At 32.6% G+C, this 17,807-nt stretch overlaps 1 long non-coding RNA gene across 1 annotated transcript in view; it reads left to right on the forward strand.

Annotated features, from left to right (window-relative positions):
- LOC101692780 overlaps positions 1–15,659 on the forward strand; it is a 63,899-nt gene extending 48,240 nt beyond the window's left edge. The window contains exon 3 of the long non-coding RNA XR_006608828.1: positions 15,480–15,659. This is a non-coding gene — a long non-coding RNA (uncharacterized LOC101692780). The remainder of the gene's footprint in view (positions 1–15,479) is intronic.
- Positions 15,660–17,807: the final 2,148 nt, after the last annotated feature.

A 17,807-nucleotide genomic window follows, 5' to 3' on the forward strand; every position in this document is an offset into this window, starting at 1 on the left:
ATACACTAATATATATATATTTTTAATTTGCATCTAGATACTGGACTTGAGGGCACAAGGATGGGGACTAGATGTTTACAATGTATTGTTTTATAAATTTTACATTTGATAACATGAAATATATCACAATAAACATACAAAATAAACATTTTAAAATGATAATTTTAAGAAGGGGGTACAGAATTCTTTGTGTTCATTTCCCTTTCCTGTTTTTATTATTTTTTTAAACAGTAGTCTAAAACATTGGAGACAATATAAGGCAATATATACCCTTGCAGGAGGTAGGAAGAGAACCACCAGTCATGAATACTTGTAATTATATCCTCTTCCCCTACCTCATCATTACAAATTATTTATAATGAGTCTCTGGTCACTGATACTGATATAATGCATCATATCCTTAGGTCAAAAAAATTAACAATAAATAGGCTCAGAAATATCTTTAGAATAAAACATAAATCACTTCTTAAATTGAGGTCAATAGTAGTAACAGTTAAATACATATTCTGAAGATCATTTCTTTGTATTACAAATATCATTGCTTTGTATTACAATTACTGCTTTGTATTACATTGCTTAGCCAATGTAAGTCTTATAATTTGTTTCATCTGTAAATAATTTAATACCTAATATCACTCAGTTTGTTTTTACTAAATATGTAGATAAGTAAATTCAATAGTATTAAGTGTAATATAAACTTAATAGCTCTACACATTTAGCAAATTTTAAATGTCTGCAGGATTCAGAAAACTGTATCTTACATTTAAAATATGTATTTGCTGAATGAGCATGGATTTTCAACTTGATATATGAACACTCAATAGTTCAACAGCTCTCTTCACAGAGTGGTTGGAAGAAATGTAAGATTAAGTTTTGAGCTTCTGTTATAGAAGTGGTCACTTTAGTATAAGGACCTCCAACTGAAAGTAACAATCAAATCTTCATCCATTTACTACAATAGTGTAAGCAAGAGGCCACGAAGAGAAGTAGGAATGTTTCATTTTCCCCCTTGGACCTGTATTGGTACAGTGTCAGTCAAATGACATGTAGTATAAATGGGGGTAAACCCCTCACTGTTGAAGAACCTTGAATAAAAAGTTTCTGCCATTTCATGGACCTGGGGGGTCTGAGGGAGGGAGAAATAAAAGAGCTGGGAGGGGAAAAGTACTGAGTCACAGTGGAGAAATACCTTAGTCAAGACCTCACCCCAAAACATCTTAGCAAGGCTAGCAACAAAGACATGTGTATGAACATGGCAGGCCATGGAAGGAGGGACTTGGAGGAGGAGTTGAGGGCTGGTTCCTGGTCTGTACCTCTCTCTAAAAAAACTGTAATGCCCTGGGTGGGCACTAAGTCTAATATGGGGAAGGCTGCTTTCCCCTTTAAGACTTGCCAGCCAAAGCCTTGTGATAGCCTGTGGTTGGCCTTGAAAGATTCTATATACAATTTGGCCTGGAAATGAACTGTTTAATAATTAATATATAACCATATTTCTGAAATTGTAAAACATTTTTTATTTCAGTCACACATATTAGTAATGCAATTAAAAGCATAAATGTCCAACCAGTATTTTCTTATACAGAGAAAATAATCCATAAAATATTTAAACCCGAGAAAAATGTTATTTTGCCCTTGCTTTAACCTCTTATAGGTGAATCCTAGAAAGATTTTAATATTAACTAGAAAATAAATTGTTAATATAGTAACAATGTGAAATAGTTAGAAATGCTAATTATACTTATTAAAATGCAGAGGAAACTTTCTTTTTTGGGAACAATGAGTATTGGTAGATGAAAATATGATTCAACATCCAAATTTCCAGGGAAATTTGAAGTGACTCTATGAGTGGGTTGTACATGATGATATTTAAGCTTTTAAATATTTCTAATATAATTTGGTTTTGATTTATTTAATCTTCACGGTATTATGGATGTCTGAGTCTACTTGGAAATTGTCTTTGGCTTCCTCAAACAGTAGCAGATGGACTATTTGCATAAGTAGGATGCTTTGTGTAGGCCTGTATTTTTTTGATGCCTCTAGATTTATGACACCAAGTAATGTTGTATGCAGATGGAAGAAAATCTGATGATGTAATGGATGTCAGATAAAAAAATAAAAGAATTACGTTTCCTTTAAAAATAGTAAATATTTTTACAGTTACTTTGGCATATATTTGGATATGTGAATTGATTGTTTCATTCGTGTGCATATAAATCTGAAGTAGAAAGTTTTTTAAGTAAATAAATGTCTTTAATGTCTAGAAAAAATTTGTTTCAGTATTCCTGATTTTATTCAACTTTAGTAATATGTTTGAATTCTTTAGTAACTATGTATTAGTTTTCACTATAAGGTTATGGATATAATCTGCCAACCCTATAATTATATATCAATATAAATAATTTGAAGTAAATATGACATATGTAATTTTTAGAATGTATAATAATTATATACCTTTTGGTATGAAAATGCTTTCAGAGTAAAGAAAGTTGGGAAATGAGTTCCCATTTAAAATATGATACCCATTTATTTTATGAATGTTCAACACATTTAAATCTAGTATTTCAATTAGAGACATGAAGCATAGTGAAATGAGCACTAGCTTTGACTCAGGTATTCTTGGGTTCAAATCTGTATCCTATATTTACATTGCTAAACAGAGACAAATTAATTAGTTCAGTTTCCTCAGTAGAATTTAAATGAGTAATAAAACCACCAAACAATTACATTGGAATATTGTAATTATATATTCATTTATATATGTGTATGCATGTATATGCAGTTATATAGACATATACACCTATTATATATTCATATATATGATGTGTGTATGTATGTGTGTATGTATGCATCTCTGGTACTGAATATACAAATAAAACTAACAACCCTTTTTCAGAAGGTGGTAGAGAAAGAAATAAGGTAGGCAGACATGTAGGATATTATGGAGAACAGATGAGAAGCAATCTAAACTGAGTGAAGCATTTTGGGGAAAACATGAGGATTGGATATGGCCAAAATCCAGTAAACTTTATAGAAAGTTCTATAAGTAGCATATCTCAAGATAGGCACAAGAATAAAATGAAAAATAAAGACTGTGTCAAAGGGGAATATAATTCAATCATGCAGGAAGCATAAAGATACAGAAGAATGAAACAAAATTATGTAAATGGGAAAGAAGTCTTTCTCATTGTTGATGATTAAGCATGCAAGAAAGAGAAAAGATGAGGGTGTAGATGAATAGCAGATTTTGTGTCATGGAAGGATCTTTGAACTTTGGTGGGACAATGACTATATTAATCAACTTTTTTTTTTAGAAAATTACTTCTAGAAGGTAAGTGGATAATGGATTTAATGGGTTAATATTGGAAGCAGGAAAATGAATCAGCTGATTATTATCATTTTTAGCAGACAGGTGATAGAATTCTGAACAAAATATAATGTAGATAGAATATAGATAGAAAAAATAGGAAAACATAAAAATATAAAGTATTACAATGTATCCCTTAGTATAGTTTAAAATCTCACATTCTATATATTTTTGATACTCTAAACAGCAAGTGCAGTGATGTATTACGTTTCTACACTGAATAATTGAGTAAGACTTAAAATATACTTTTATATATACTTGTATTTTAGAATCTGGTCAAATATGTCAGATTTTAGACAAACTCTCTATATATCCCCACCCATCTATTTCTGTGTTTGTGTTTCTTATCATTTCTCCGTCTATGGAAAATATAAATTCAAATCTTAATAACTTTTCTGCAATGCATTTTGAACAATGTCTATTCAAGGCCCTCTGCCTTTTTTTTAAGTTGTTTTTGTTGTTGTTTTATTTTTTTGGTGTTGAGTAATATTAGTTCTTTTTTATTTGGATATTAACTACCTATCAGGTACATCACTTGTAAATATCCTCTCCCATTCAGTAGGTTGTCTTTTTGTTTTGTTTTTTGTTGTTTGTTTGTTTGTTTTTTTAAGATTTTATTTATTTATTTGACAGAGAGAGCGATCACAAGTTGGCAGAGAGGCAGGCAGAAAGAGGGGGGAAGAAGGTTTCCTGCTGAGCAGAGAGCCTGATGGGGGCCAATCCAAGGACCCTGAGATCATGACCTGAGCCAAAGCAGAAGTTTAACCCACTGAGCCACCCAGGTGCCCCTGTGTTTTTGTTTTCTTGATAGCCCTCTTTGCTTTGTAAAGTGCTTTTATTTTGGTGTAGTTCTACTAGTTTATTTTTACTTTTATTTCCCTTGCCTGAGGAGACACACCTAAATATGTTGCTAAAGTCGATGTTCTCTTTTAGAAGTTTTATGGTTTCAGGTCTCAAATTTAGGTTTTTAATACATATTCAGTGTTTTGTTTTGTTTGTTTGTTTGTTTGTTTTGGATATGGTGTAAGAAAATGATCCAATTTCATACTTTTGTGTGTAACTGCCCATCTTTACTAACATTATTTATTGAAGAGACTGTATTTTTCCTATGGTGTATTCTTGCCTCCTTTGTTATAGATTAATTGACCATATTAAGTGTAGATTTATTTCTGGGCATTCCATCCTATTCCATTAGTCTGTGTGTGTGTGTGTGTGTGTGTGTGTGTGTGTGTGTGTTTTGTGCCAGTATCATACTGCTTTGATTACTATATCTTTGTAGTATATCTTAGAAATATGAAACTGTGGGGGCACCTGTGTGGCTCAGTGGGTTAAGCCTCTGCCCTTGGCTCGGGTCATGGTCTCAAGGTCCTGGGATCAAGCCCCGCATTGGGCTCTCTGCTTGGCGGGGAGCCTGCTTCCTCTTTGCCTGCCTCTCTGCCTGCCTGTGACCTTTGTCTGTCAAATAAATGAGTAAAATCTTCAAAAAAAAAAAAAGAAATATGAAACTGTGATACCTCCAATTTTGTTCTTCATTCTTAAGATTTTTGAGGGTAATTGGAATCTCTTGTGATTCCACATAAATTTTAGGATTATTTATTCTAATTTTGTGAAAAATGGTTTTGGTAGCAATAGCATTAACTCTGTAGTTTACTTTGTGTAGTATGGAAATTTTGACCATTTTATTTTTTTTAATCCATGAGCATGAAATATTTTTCCATTTGCCCATGTCATCTTCAGTTTCTTTGAGCAATGTTTTATGGTTTTCAGTGTATAGATCTTTTTTTTAACTTCCTTGGTTACATTTATTTCTAGGTACTTTTCATTTTGGTGAAAATGTAAATTGAATTTTTTTCTTGACATTTCTTTCTGCTACTTCATTATTAACATATAGAAATGCAACAGACTTCTCTATGTTAATTTTGTATCCTATAACTACTAAATTAATTTATTAGTTCTCATAGCTATTTTGTGGAGTCTTAAGGGCTCTCTATATATAATATCATGCAATTAACGACACTTTCACTTCTTCCTTACCATTTTAGATTATTTTATTTCTTTTTCTTGTCTGATTGTTGCAGCTAGGACTTCTAGTACTATGCTGAATAAAAGTAGTAAGAGTGGATAACCTTGTTTGCCCCTGATCTTAGAATAAAAGCTCTCTTTTTTTAACCATTGGGTATGATCTTAGCTGTGAGATTTTTATATATGGCTTTTATTATGTTGAGGTATATTCTGTCCAAAGTCACTTTTTTGAGAGTTTTTATCATGAAAGGACATTGAATTTTGTCATCTCTTCTTGGATCAGTTGAGATGACCATATGATTCTTATCTTTATTAATACAATGTGTCATGTTGATTGATTTGTGAATATTGAACATAAAGGAGAATTTGATAGTAATAATCCCACTTGATTGTGGTCAATGTACCTTTTAATGTATTGTTGAATTCAGTTTGCTAATATTTTGTTGAGGATTTATGCATCTATGTTCATTAGGGATATTGGTCTGTAGTTTCCTTTCTCTGCAGCATCTCTGTCTAGTTTTGGTATTGAGGTAATTCTGGCCTTGTAAAGTAAATTTGGAAATTTTCCTTCCTCTTCTGTTTTGGAAAATTTTGAGAATAAGCGTCAGCTTTTCTTTAAATGTTTCGTAGAATTCATCTGTAAAAGTTTTTGGAATTGTGTTTGTTGGTAGTTTTTTTGTTTACTGATTCAATTTTGTCACTAGTGATCTTTTCAATTTTATTTTATTTTCTGATTCAATTTTGGAAGATTATTTGTATCTAGAAATTATCCATTTCTTCTAGGTTGTCCAATTTGTTGGCATATGATTTTTCATAGTATTCTCTCAAATATTTTGTATTTCCATGTTGTAGGTTGTTGCTTTTTCTTTCATTTATGATTTATTTAGGCCTTTTTGTCTTGATAATCATGGCTAATGATTTATCAATTTTTTTAATCTTTTAAAAATTAGCTCTTGTTTTCATTGATCTTTTCTATTTTTTTAATTCTCAATTTATTTTTTCTCTGATCTTTATTATTTCCTTCCTTCTACTGACAGGTGTGTTTTTTTGTATGTTTTTTTGTTTTTTGTTTTGTTTTGTTTTGTTTTTTACTTTGGGCTGTTCCTTTTTGTTGTTTGTTACTTTAGGTATAAATTAAGATTGTTTGTTTGAGATTTTTCTTGTCTCTTGAGGTAGACCTGTTATGTTATAAATCTCCCTCCTAGAAACTGCTTTCAATGCATCCCAAATATTTTGGACTATTGTGTTTTCATTTTCATTAGTTCCCATGTATTTTTTATTATTATTATTATCTTTTCGATTTCTTCATTGACCCATAGTTTATTTAGTGGACTATTTTTTAGCTTTTTTTTTTTTTAAGATTTTATTTATTTTATTTGACAGAAATTACAAGTAGGCAGAGAGAGAGAGGAGGAAGCAGGCTCCCCGCCGAGCAGAGAGCCTGATGCGGGGCTCAATCCCAGGACCCCGGGATCATGACCTGAGCCAAGGCAGAGGCTTTAACCCACTGAGCCACCCAGGTGCCCCTATTTTTTAGCTTTTAAATCTTTGTGTTTTCTCCTTTATTTTATTTTATTTTTTCCTCATAGTTGATTTCTAGTTGTGGTCAGCAAAGATGCTTGATCTCATTTCAGTCCTCTGAAATTTATTGAAAACTGATTTTCAGCCCAATATGTGATCACCCTAGTAAATGTTTCATGTGCACTTTGAAAGAATGTGCATTCAGATGTTTTTGAATGGAAGTTTCTGGATATACCTGTTAAGTCCATCCAGTCTAATGTGTTGTTTAAAACCACTGTTTCCTTGTTGGTTTTCTGTCTGGATGATCTATACTTTCATGTAACTGGGGTCTTAAAAGTCTCCTGTTATTGTTGTATTACTATCAAGTTCCCCCTTCATGTTTGTTAATGTTTGCTTTATGTATTTTGGTCCTCCTATATTGTATATGTAGATACTTAAAATTGTTATATCCTCCTGTTGGATTGATCCCTTTATCATTATGCAAATGTCCTTTGTCTCTTGCTACACTCTTTGTTTTAAAGTATATTTTGTCTGGGGCCCCTGGGTGGCTCAGTGGGTTAAAGTATATTTTGTCTAATATAAGTATTCTTACTCCAGGTTCTTCCATTTTATTTATTTATTTTTTTGCTTCCGTTTGAATGGAATATCTTTATCCATGTCTTCACTTTTAGTTTATATCATCTTTATGTCCAAGTGATTCTTGTAGGCAGCACATAGATGGTCTTGTTTTTTGTTTTGTTTGGTTTGTTTTTGTTTTTGTTTATATCCATTCCATCACCCTATGTCCTTTAATTAGAGCACTAAGTCCATTTACATTTATTGATAGATATATACTTACTGCCATTTTGTTACTAACTTTCTGGTAGTTTTGTAGTACTCAGTTCCTTTCTTCATCTTTTGCTCTTTCCTTGTGACTGATGACTTTAATGTTATGCTTGGGTTTCTTTCTTTTTTTCTGTATTTATCATGTTTTTGGCTTGAGGGCTCATCTGTAATATCCTATGTGTATGAAAGTTTATATTAAGTTGTTAGTCATTTTAGTTTGAGCACATTTCCGTAGAACTTTTTTACTTCTACCCTCCATGTTTTATGTGTAGATTTTCGTATTTTATGCCTTTATTTTGTGAAGGCCTTTAATTAATTTTTAGATATAATTGATTTTACTACATACTAGCTTTATAAGTGTTTGATCTACTCCCTTAACTGTATCTTTGCTTTTACTTGTGAATTTTTTTCTTTCACAATTTTCTTCTTATTATGTCTTTCCTTTTCCACTAAAGAAGTACCTGTAACATTTCTTGGTTTAGTGGTGATGAATTTCTCTAATTTTTGTTTTCCTGGGAAACTTTTTTTTTTTTTTTAAAGAATTTATTTATTTATTTGACAGAGACAGATCACAAGTAGGCAGAGAGGCAGGCAGAGAGAGAGGAGGAAGCAGGCTCCCTGCTGAGCAGAGAGCCCGATGCGGGACCCGATCCCAGGACCCTGGGATCATGACCTGAGCCGAAGGCAGTGGCCTAACCCACTGAGCCACCCAGGCGCCCTCCTGGGAAACTTTTTATCTCTCTTTCAATTCTGAATAATTGCTGGGTAGAGTATTCTTGGTTGAAGTTGTTGTTGTTTTTTTAATTTAGCACTTTAAATATATCATTGCATTCTCTTCTGGCTGTTAAGTTGCTGCTGAAAAATCAGTTGATAGCCTTCAGGGGTTTCCTTTGTATGGAGTCATTTCTCTCTCTTTGTTTTAAAAATTCTCTCTTTATTTTTAACTATCATGCTTTGTTTTGTTTTGTTTTGTTTTTTAAGACTTTATTTATTTATTTGACAGATAGAGATCACAAGCAGGCAGAGACACAGGCAGAGAGAGGGAGGAAGCAGACTCCCTGCTGAGCAGAGAGCCCGATGAGGGGCTTGATCCCAGGACCCTGAGATCATGACCTGAGCCAAAGGCAGAGGTTTTAACCCACTGAGCTACCCAGGCACCCCTAACTATTGTCTTTTTAATTGTTATGTGTCTTGGTGTGGACTTCCTTGGGTTCATCTTGTTTGAGGCTCTCTGTGATTCCTGGACCTGAATGTTTATTTTCTTTCTCCGGTTAGGGAATTTTCAGCTATTATTTCCGCAGATAAGTTTTTCTTCCCCCTTCTCTCTGTCTTCTTTTTGTGTGACCCATATAATGTGAATGTTAGTTTACCTGATGTTTTCCAAGAGATCTCTTTACCTTTTACCTAAAAAATTTCATTTTTATTTATTTATGTTTTCTTTATGCTGTTCAGCTTGGATGTTTTCTATTACACTGTCTTCAGACACTGATTTGTTCTTTTTCATCCCCTAATCTCGTTGCTTCCTCTAGGGTATTTTTCATTTTGGTTTTTTATTCCTATTATTATTATTATTTTAATCTCTTTGTTGAAATTCTCATTGAGTTCATCTACTCTTTTGTCCAGTCTGGTGATCATCTTTATGACCATTACTTTGAACTCAATATCAGATAGATTTTTTTTTCTCTGTTTAACTTTTTATTTCTGAGGGTTTTGTCTTATTTTTCCATTTGGAGCATATTCCACTATCTCCTGATTTTACTTGACTTTCTATGCTTGTTTCTATAAATTAAACAGAATAGCTGCTTCTAAACTTGAAGGAATGGACTTGTATAGGAAGTCTCTTTTGTAGACTGTGTTTGCCTGGAAGCTTTAATTGGTTGGCTGGAACCGTGGTGAGCATAACATGCAAGTCCCTCAGTATTTCAAACTGGGGACACCTTGGTGTAAGAGCTGAAACTAAAGTGGGCACAAGTGGGGCAGGAGTCCTAGGGCTGAACACAAAGAAGGAACCCTGGCAGAGTAGTTAAAGCTTGAAGTGGTTGCAAGTTGCCAGTTTCTGGTTGTTTCTCCAAAGGGACATCTGTAGCAGTGTTTGGAGCCAAAGGAGGCATAAGCCAGGGGTTCCTTGGGTGCTCCACACCAAAATTGTTTGGTGCAATGCCTGGAGGTGAATTGGGTACAGGTTGGGGAGTCCTGGGGTTCTCTGTGCTGGGACCCTGGCAGCACATGTATCACTGAAGCAGGTACAGGTAGGAAGTCCTGAGGCATTTCATGGAGGAAGCACTCTAGCAAGTCACCTGCAGCTGAAGTGAGTGTTGGCTTGGGGTATCCCAGGGTGTTTTGTGCCTGTGAAACCAGGTGAGATGACTGAAACTATAGTGGGCACTGTCCAGGGTGTCCCAGTATGATCTGTACTGGGGCTGTCTTATGGGGATAGATGGGACTAGTATGGACTAGGGGCTCAGGATTGACTGAGGCAGCACGCCAACTATGGCATCCAGACCCTGCTACTGTTAGTGCTATCAAGGTGTAAGGGAAATGAAAACCACAGCACTCTGGATTGAGTTCCCCTGCAGTTTGGCAGAGGGCAAGTTTCTTTATATTTCTTTATATTCTAGTTGTCCTTTTAAACATGACTTTTTTTTTTTAATTTCTGTGCCCCAAGGCAGATAAATCTGCTCCCAACCCCCCAGTGCTCAGTGCTCAGTGTTGCAGGTGAGGGTTCTCTTCATAACAGTGTCTCTGTCTTTCCTGCTTTGTGCGATTCTCTATCCTTTCTTGTGCAGAAGCTTTTCATTCAGCACTTAGTTATTCTTCATGATGAATTGCTATGTAGAGACGTGTAGAGTCAGTGTGTTTGTGGAGGAGGTGAGTTCAAGCACACATCTGTATCTTTAACAGCCTTGCCAGACAATTTTGATGCACAAATTGAGAAATACCACTCAAAGCAACTCATCTGATCTTACTGTACCTCTCTGTGTTCCTTGTCATCATTATAAATATTCCTAATAATCATTGAACAATTTCTGTTGATTTTTTAAAGATTTTTGAGGTGTAATTGACAAATAATATTGTGTAAGTTTAGGGTGTATGTAAAATGTGTTGATTCAATACATTTATATATTGCAAAATGATTGTCATCATAGCATCAGCTAATACCTCTATCATGTCACATATTTATTTATTTTTTTGGCGAGAACATTTAAGATTTAGTCTCTTAGCAATCAGTGCTACAAGATTTTTTACTATAATCACAATGCTGTACATTAAATCTCCAGAATCTATTCATCATCTAACTCAAGTTTGTATCCTTCAGCCAACATCTTCACAGTTCCTCCACCCCTTAACCTCTGGTAACAATCATTCTATTCTGTTTCATTTGACTTTTTCAGATTTTGCATATAAGTGATACCAGCCAGGATATGTGTTTCTTGAACTTATCTAAGTTAGCATAATACTTCCAAATTTCATCCATATATTCAAAAATGTCAAGATTTCTTTCTTTCTCATTTTCTGTATAACTTCTTGGGGATATAAGTTTTGGAAGGGTTTCTTTTTGTTTATTTGTTTGTTTCATTTTGTTTTGTTTTGTTTTAGAGAGGGAGTCAGGGGAGGGGCATAGAGAGGGGGGAAGAGAGAATCAAGCCAGCTCCATGCCCAGTGCAGCACCCTGTGTGGGGCTGATCTCACAACCCTGAGTTCCTGGCCTGAGCCAAAATCAAGAGTTGGATGCTTAACCAACTAAGCCACCCAGGTGCCCCATAGGCTTGGATATATTGTGATAGACCTTTGCAAATGATTTAAAAATATTACAGAATTAAAGATTATTTTTTATAATTTTAATTGTTATGACACAAAATTTATTTTCAAAATTAGATTTCAGGCAAATCAACTATTAGTTCTGGTAGACTCTTCTTTGTTACTCAGAATGATTGTGAAGACTCTCTGTGTTCTGAGAAGCAGAAGACATTTAGAAATATTCTTTCTCATATTCAATCTTTTCTTACCATGTTAAGTGGTAAAGTGGGAAATTGTACAGCAGAATATGGATATGGGCAGATAAATGTTTTTCTTTTTCTTTTTAATATAGTTAATATACAATATTACATTAATTTCAAGGCAGGTAGATTTTCATTACATGCAGTAATAAACCACATATCTATATAACTAGTGATGAATTCAGTCCCTTCAGAAATTGGCAAAGTGAACCAGTTCTATGTAAGGGAATCATTTTTCACCAGTGTCAAAATAAGGATTAATGATAACTTTTTAATAATTAAGAACATTTAATATGAGATTAATAACAGAAAAAAAACATTACATAGAGCCAAAGTAATTTGGCTGTATATGAGCACTTATTTTCCATATTTAGTATTTGTTTTTAAAATTCATGATTTTTATAGTCAAATTAATTAAAATTACTTAAAGCAAACCATGTAATATCCATGATATAAAATATTATATCATGAATATTATTAAGATTCTATGTATATCTTATTCTTCATATTTGAAAAGGATTTTAACAATTTAAAATCAAATTATAAAATTTAAAGGATAGTTACCATTTTGCATTTGAAAGTATTTGGCCTTACGTCTGGCCTACAATTCTTTTTTCTACAAATAAAAGTTTTATTAATATTGCATGTCTCATTTTTAGAGATTCAAGTATATGTATTTATTTTTATATTTTACACAGATATTCTGGAGCATTTTTTTCCCAACCTCAAACATTTTCTCCTAATGGATAAAAAGAGGGTAAATTTATAACAGACATATTTTTGCATTTTGTCATGTACACACACACATTTATACACAAACACACAAATGTTCCCCAAAACAATCTCACCATTGACACATGGCAGTAATTCAGAAGTGAAGCGATTTTTGTTGCTGTGTTTTATCAGACATGTAAACAGCCTTCATTTAGCTCTATCAGAGCTGCTTCTATTGCAGTTGATGTGTAGTTGGCATGAATAATTTTCCTTTTTAAAACCCTAATTATAACACACAACTTCTAATAAGCATATGAAATGCAAAATATTCTGGGCCAATGAACACAATATTTTTGTGAAGTCCAACTAGTTCCAAGCAGTTATCAAAAGGTAAATCTTATGCCGAGGGGCATAGCTTGCTTAAAATATATTTAGTCTTTAAACCATTTCAAAGAATATCACTTTTTTGACTTATAAATTTTATCTTTAAATTAACATTTTGTATTATAATTAAATTTTAGGGTTAAACAAAAAACAATATGGTAGACTTAGGTTAGTTTTTTTATTTTTTCTAAGTGCCTCTAGAAGGAATGTATGATAGATCATTATCAGGCAAACACAATTATTTGCAACTGATTATTTTCACTCCTCTTATTTGTTCTTACATCCATACATGGTTGCTTATCACATTGACCCATTCACCATTGCTGAATGTTCAAAAATATTCTTCAAGGATCTGCAGTAACTCCAGAATTCAAGAGAGCATCAATCAATAAATCAAGCAAAATTCTGGCTCATTCTTTTTACCTTTTAGATAAACATTAGAATTTCAATCTCAACACGTTCATGTTGAATATTAAGAAATAACAAACAGATTACATTGTCACTATTGCATAGTTTAATTCTATATTCAAACGTACCATAAAAAAGCAAACCTAAGACAATTATCATTTTTAAAAAGTACCATTTTTACACAATGCACTCTTACCATACATAAAGAACTTTAATTCTGCTAAAATTTTCTAGATTCTGAAAAATGAATTTTTTGTATCAGTTTGATATAGTTTTATCATAGAAAGGCAATTTTAATTTCAAGGTAGAATAATGAGGCTGGTAAAGACTACGTTTCTGTTGTGTTAAATAATTAATTTGTGTCTAATTATACATGATATGCTAATGAAATATGAATTCTGAAAGCATCAAAAAGAAGATGCAGAGTATTAACCCTCATTTAATTATAGGGTACCTTTAAACAGCACTGCATAGTAATTTTACTTCAGTATATGCAATGCCAATCACAATATCAAAATTAACCCCAATAATAAGCTTGAATGAGATTTTCTGTAAAGATTTCCACATTCCAGGGCACATGGGTGGCTCAGTGTGTTAGGCCTCTGCCTTCCTCTCACAGGGTGGTCTCAGGGTCCTAGGATGGAGCCCCACATCAGGCTCTGTGCTCAGCAGTGAGCCTGCTTTCCCCTCTCTCTCTGCCTGCTATTCTGCCTACTTGTGATCTCTCTGTCAAATAAACAAATAAAATCTTTAAAAAAAAAAATCCCACATTCCTTTGGTGGTGAGTCAGATCTGTTAAAGTTATTTTAATCCACTGAGCCACCCAGGCGCCCCTGTTAAAGTTATTTTAAATTCAGTTTTCACCATAATATTTATCACTTAAATACTTACATATTATAAATCAAACATAATATTTAATTCCATAAAAAAGCTTGAGAATTTACTGAAATACACACACAGAAAAGACTGATGTTTTGAGAAAATAATTAAAACATTCTAACCAAATGACATTTAATCCCAAAGCATCGATATTTCAAGTCTTGATAGCATACTTAATTTGGTTACTTGACCTTTATATTCATGAATAATTGTATATAATCAATGGAAAATTTTAAAAAATGATAAATTTATATGATCTTATTTTGAGAAAATATTTTTTTCTCTCTCCCTCCCTAAATCATAAGGCACTTGGATTGAAATTGTAAAGAACTTTTGAGTCTCCACACTCTATCTTTTTCATTAAGCCCTTCTTAGCTAGTATTAGTCTTTTTTTCACTAGTGATTCAAAGTCGGAAATTAATTGTACACATTTCAGATCACTTAATGGAAAGAAAAAAATAATGAGCCACTCACATAACCTGATTAATGCTATAAAATTATCTAATATTGCTGTAGAATTAGCTGAAGAAATTGACAAAATTCACCTATTAAAAGTTGGAATGTGGTTTTATGATTAAAGAAATAAACCTTTCAAAGGAACAGAATTAAATTCACCTGTTATGTCCCTTTAGTGCAATATATCCTGTGATATTGATGTATTTTTTAAAACTCCACTGGCTGACTGTGAGACCAATGCCAGTGAAAAATCTGATTGCAGTGTAACCTCCATTTCTCCTACAGTTTTGGAGTTTTAATACCTACCATATTAATTCTACCTCTAACCATCTACTGGCAAATTAAATAACACATGAAAAAAAGATGATGTTATCAAATACTCTTAGCAGGGAGATGTTTGTTTTCCTAAAGTATTATTTTCTCATTCAAACAAAATGTTAAGTTCTATAATTGTTTTTGCTAGATTAAAATTGGAAATGATAAATATCAAGGAATGCTATTACTACACTCTTAAATGCAGCTAAGAACAAAAATTTCTTCCAAACACAGGATACAAGTGGTAATTTTTTAGAATAGAACATTTATTCTGTATGCAGTTATTAAACTACACTCCTGAAAAGTGTATTCTAAATATTACCATACTCACACATAGTACCAATTAGATTAAGAAGCCCTGGTTTCTGTTTAACCTGCGATATGTCTTAAGAAAAAGTTCAAGTCTCACTCCTCTAAAGACTCACATTTAATGCTGAATGTGGGATGGGGTTGTTTCCTCTGTATCCTTTTTCTTCACTGCCATTATCATATATATGATCTTTATCTTCAGAAAAGCCAAGTGAATAAGTTTTATGATTTATATTATATATATGAGGAATCTCATAGAAATTTTGCTTTTATATATCTTTCAGATGGAACTTATTCCCACAACACATGATCTGCAAAATAAGGTTTGGCCAACTAAGACTTCTTTGCAGTTGCTGAAAGAAGAGCAAAGGACATACTTCTTTATGGCCATATTTGTTTAAGAAAAAGAGAAAATAAAATAAGCTAAATACAGGTTAAGGATCTGCCTTTGGCTCAGGTCTTGATCTCAGGGTCCTGGGATTGGGTTGCACATTGGACTCTCTGCTCAGCAGGGAGTCTGCTTCTGTCTCTCCCTGACTTGCACTCTCTCAATCCTCTCTTTCCGTCTCAAATAAATAAATCATCTTTAAAAAAAAAAAAAAAAGGAGGAAGGAAGAAAAGAAGAAAAGAGAGAAAGAAAGAAAAAGAAAATAAGCCAAATAGCTTCAGGTAATAATGAAAGGCCTGGATATTGAGCTAGCATTAATGGGTCCATGTGAGTGGATTTGTGGAAGGAAGAGAATATTCTTCAAGGGTTATCCCTGACTATGGAGGTGAGACAAATGCATACCAACCAGCTCTTCAGAAATGCTAGGGCTATATGGAAGTCCATCAGCTGTTGAGAATGTTTAAGAAACATGAATAAAATTCAGTGAAAGATTATATTCCTTCAGAACAAAAGAGACCACTCAGTATAAACAAGTATTATTAGAAATTACACCCACATTTATCTCATACCTGCACTTCTCAGGGTGTATGATGTCTCAGGCTCTTTTGGAAAGGTTGCATGAACTTTAGTAGGAATAGTAAAAAACTAAATGTTGTTGCTAGGTTACAAATAATACAACTAGGTCTGAATGAAATACACATAGAAGCTGAATCTTCATAATAAAGGAAACTCACTAAAATACTGTAACCCAAAATTAAGGTATTAAGCTGTATCCAAATATCATCTAGGTCAATTTGAGTCTATAACAGTAACCCATATGTGAGCCTATGGTGTGACCAACATTACCATGGTCCTTATTAGTTTGGAGGAATAAGTTCATAGCCTTCATTTGGTAGCCATTTTTGGAAGCAATGTGATTTTTGGTTGGAAAAAATTATATTTAATGATATCACCTCCTTTTCAGGGAAGAGCTAGTACTATCTTTGGGTAAATATTGTAAATATTGATGATCTTTTAAGGAAGGAGAAAGCAGTGATGATCACAAATGATATTAGTTGTATCTATTACATCAAACTTTCAAATTTTATTTCTCTTCCTCAGATCAAACAATATATAATATATAATATATAATATATTTCAAACAATATATAATATATAATATATTTCAAATTGAACTATTATAAGTGAAGGTAGTATCAAAGCATGTAGCTTGTCATGATCTTTGAACTGTTTTTTATTTGAATCCACAGTTACCAAGTGGATACCATTTTTCAAAAATCTCGCTGAAGAAATTATTTACCATTAAGGCATATTATTAGTTTAATTGACTTAAATATAAAATTAAGATGAATTGATAATTAGTTTGTATGAATTAAAATTGATATATATGGCAAATTCAGAAAGTTTTTCGAAAGCCAATTATGTTATTTATCTTCTGCAATATTATTTTCAACTCAGAAAATTAAGTGGAGAGAAAGATACACTCAAACCACATTTGTACACATATAAACAAAAAGATTTAAATTGACTTTCCAAATTTATGAAAAACATATGGGTACACCTATGAAGACCTTTGTGCTATGTTTAAATTACATTACAAATTGGGTAAAACTGCTGCAGATAAATAAGAAAAATCAATTTGAAGATGCTTAATATTTTGAATGTCTTGTGTTACATAACAACTTGTGGTCTATTAATAAAATATAAACGAGAGTGAACTACAATTATTAAAATTTTCAACCAAACCACTGGATGATCTTATCTGTTTTATATTATATATGGATCACTCACAAATGAAAAATTTGTGACATTTGATTCTTAATCTTTGTTCTGTACAACAGTGTCAATTTTGAATAATATCTAGGATCAAATCAGAGAATAAACTTGTATCTTATTAAAGATGCATTTTTTCCCCTCTAGGTATTAAATATTTCTCAACTATTAGCTATTTTAATAAGGGTTAAGCTAAGAATATATTAAATGTTATCAGCTAAGTATGGGAAGACAAAACAAACAAGCAACACTTCATGTACTCTGGCAACATTTAATCTCTCTCCTTTAACATAATACAAAAATAATAATAAAGATATATTTACGTTTTCAGCTAGTTAATTTTGAAATCCAGTGTTGCTTATGAGCTGAATTAATGGTCCAAATGTGTTGTCTGCTTGGGAAAAATAGGATATACATAAATTTGTCTATGTTTCCATTTGAAATACATTGA

The sequence above is a fragment of the Mustela putorius genome, unplaced genomic scaffold (genome assembly GCF_011764305.1).
Source record: "Mustela putorius furo isolate JIRA1106 unplaced genomic scaffold, ASM1176430v1.1 tig00001215_pilon_pilon_pilon, whole genome shotgun sequence".
Taxonomy (NCBI): Eukaryota; Metazoa; Chordata; class Mammalia; order Carnivora; family Mustelidae; genus Mustela; species Mustela putorius.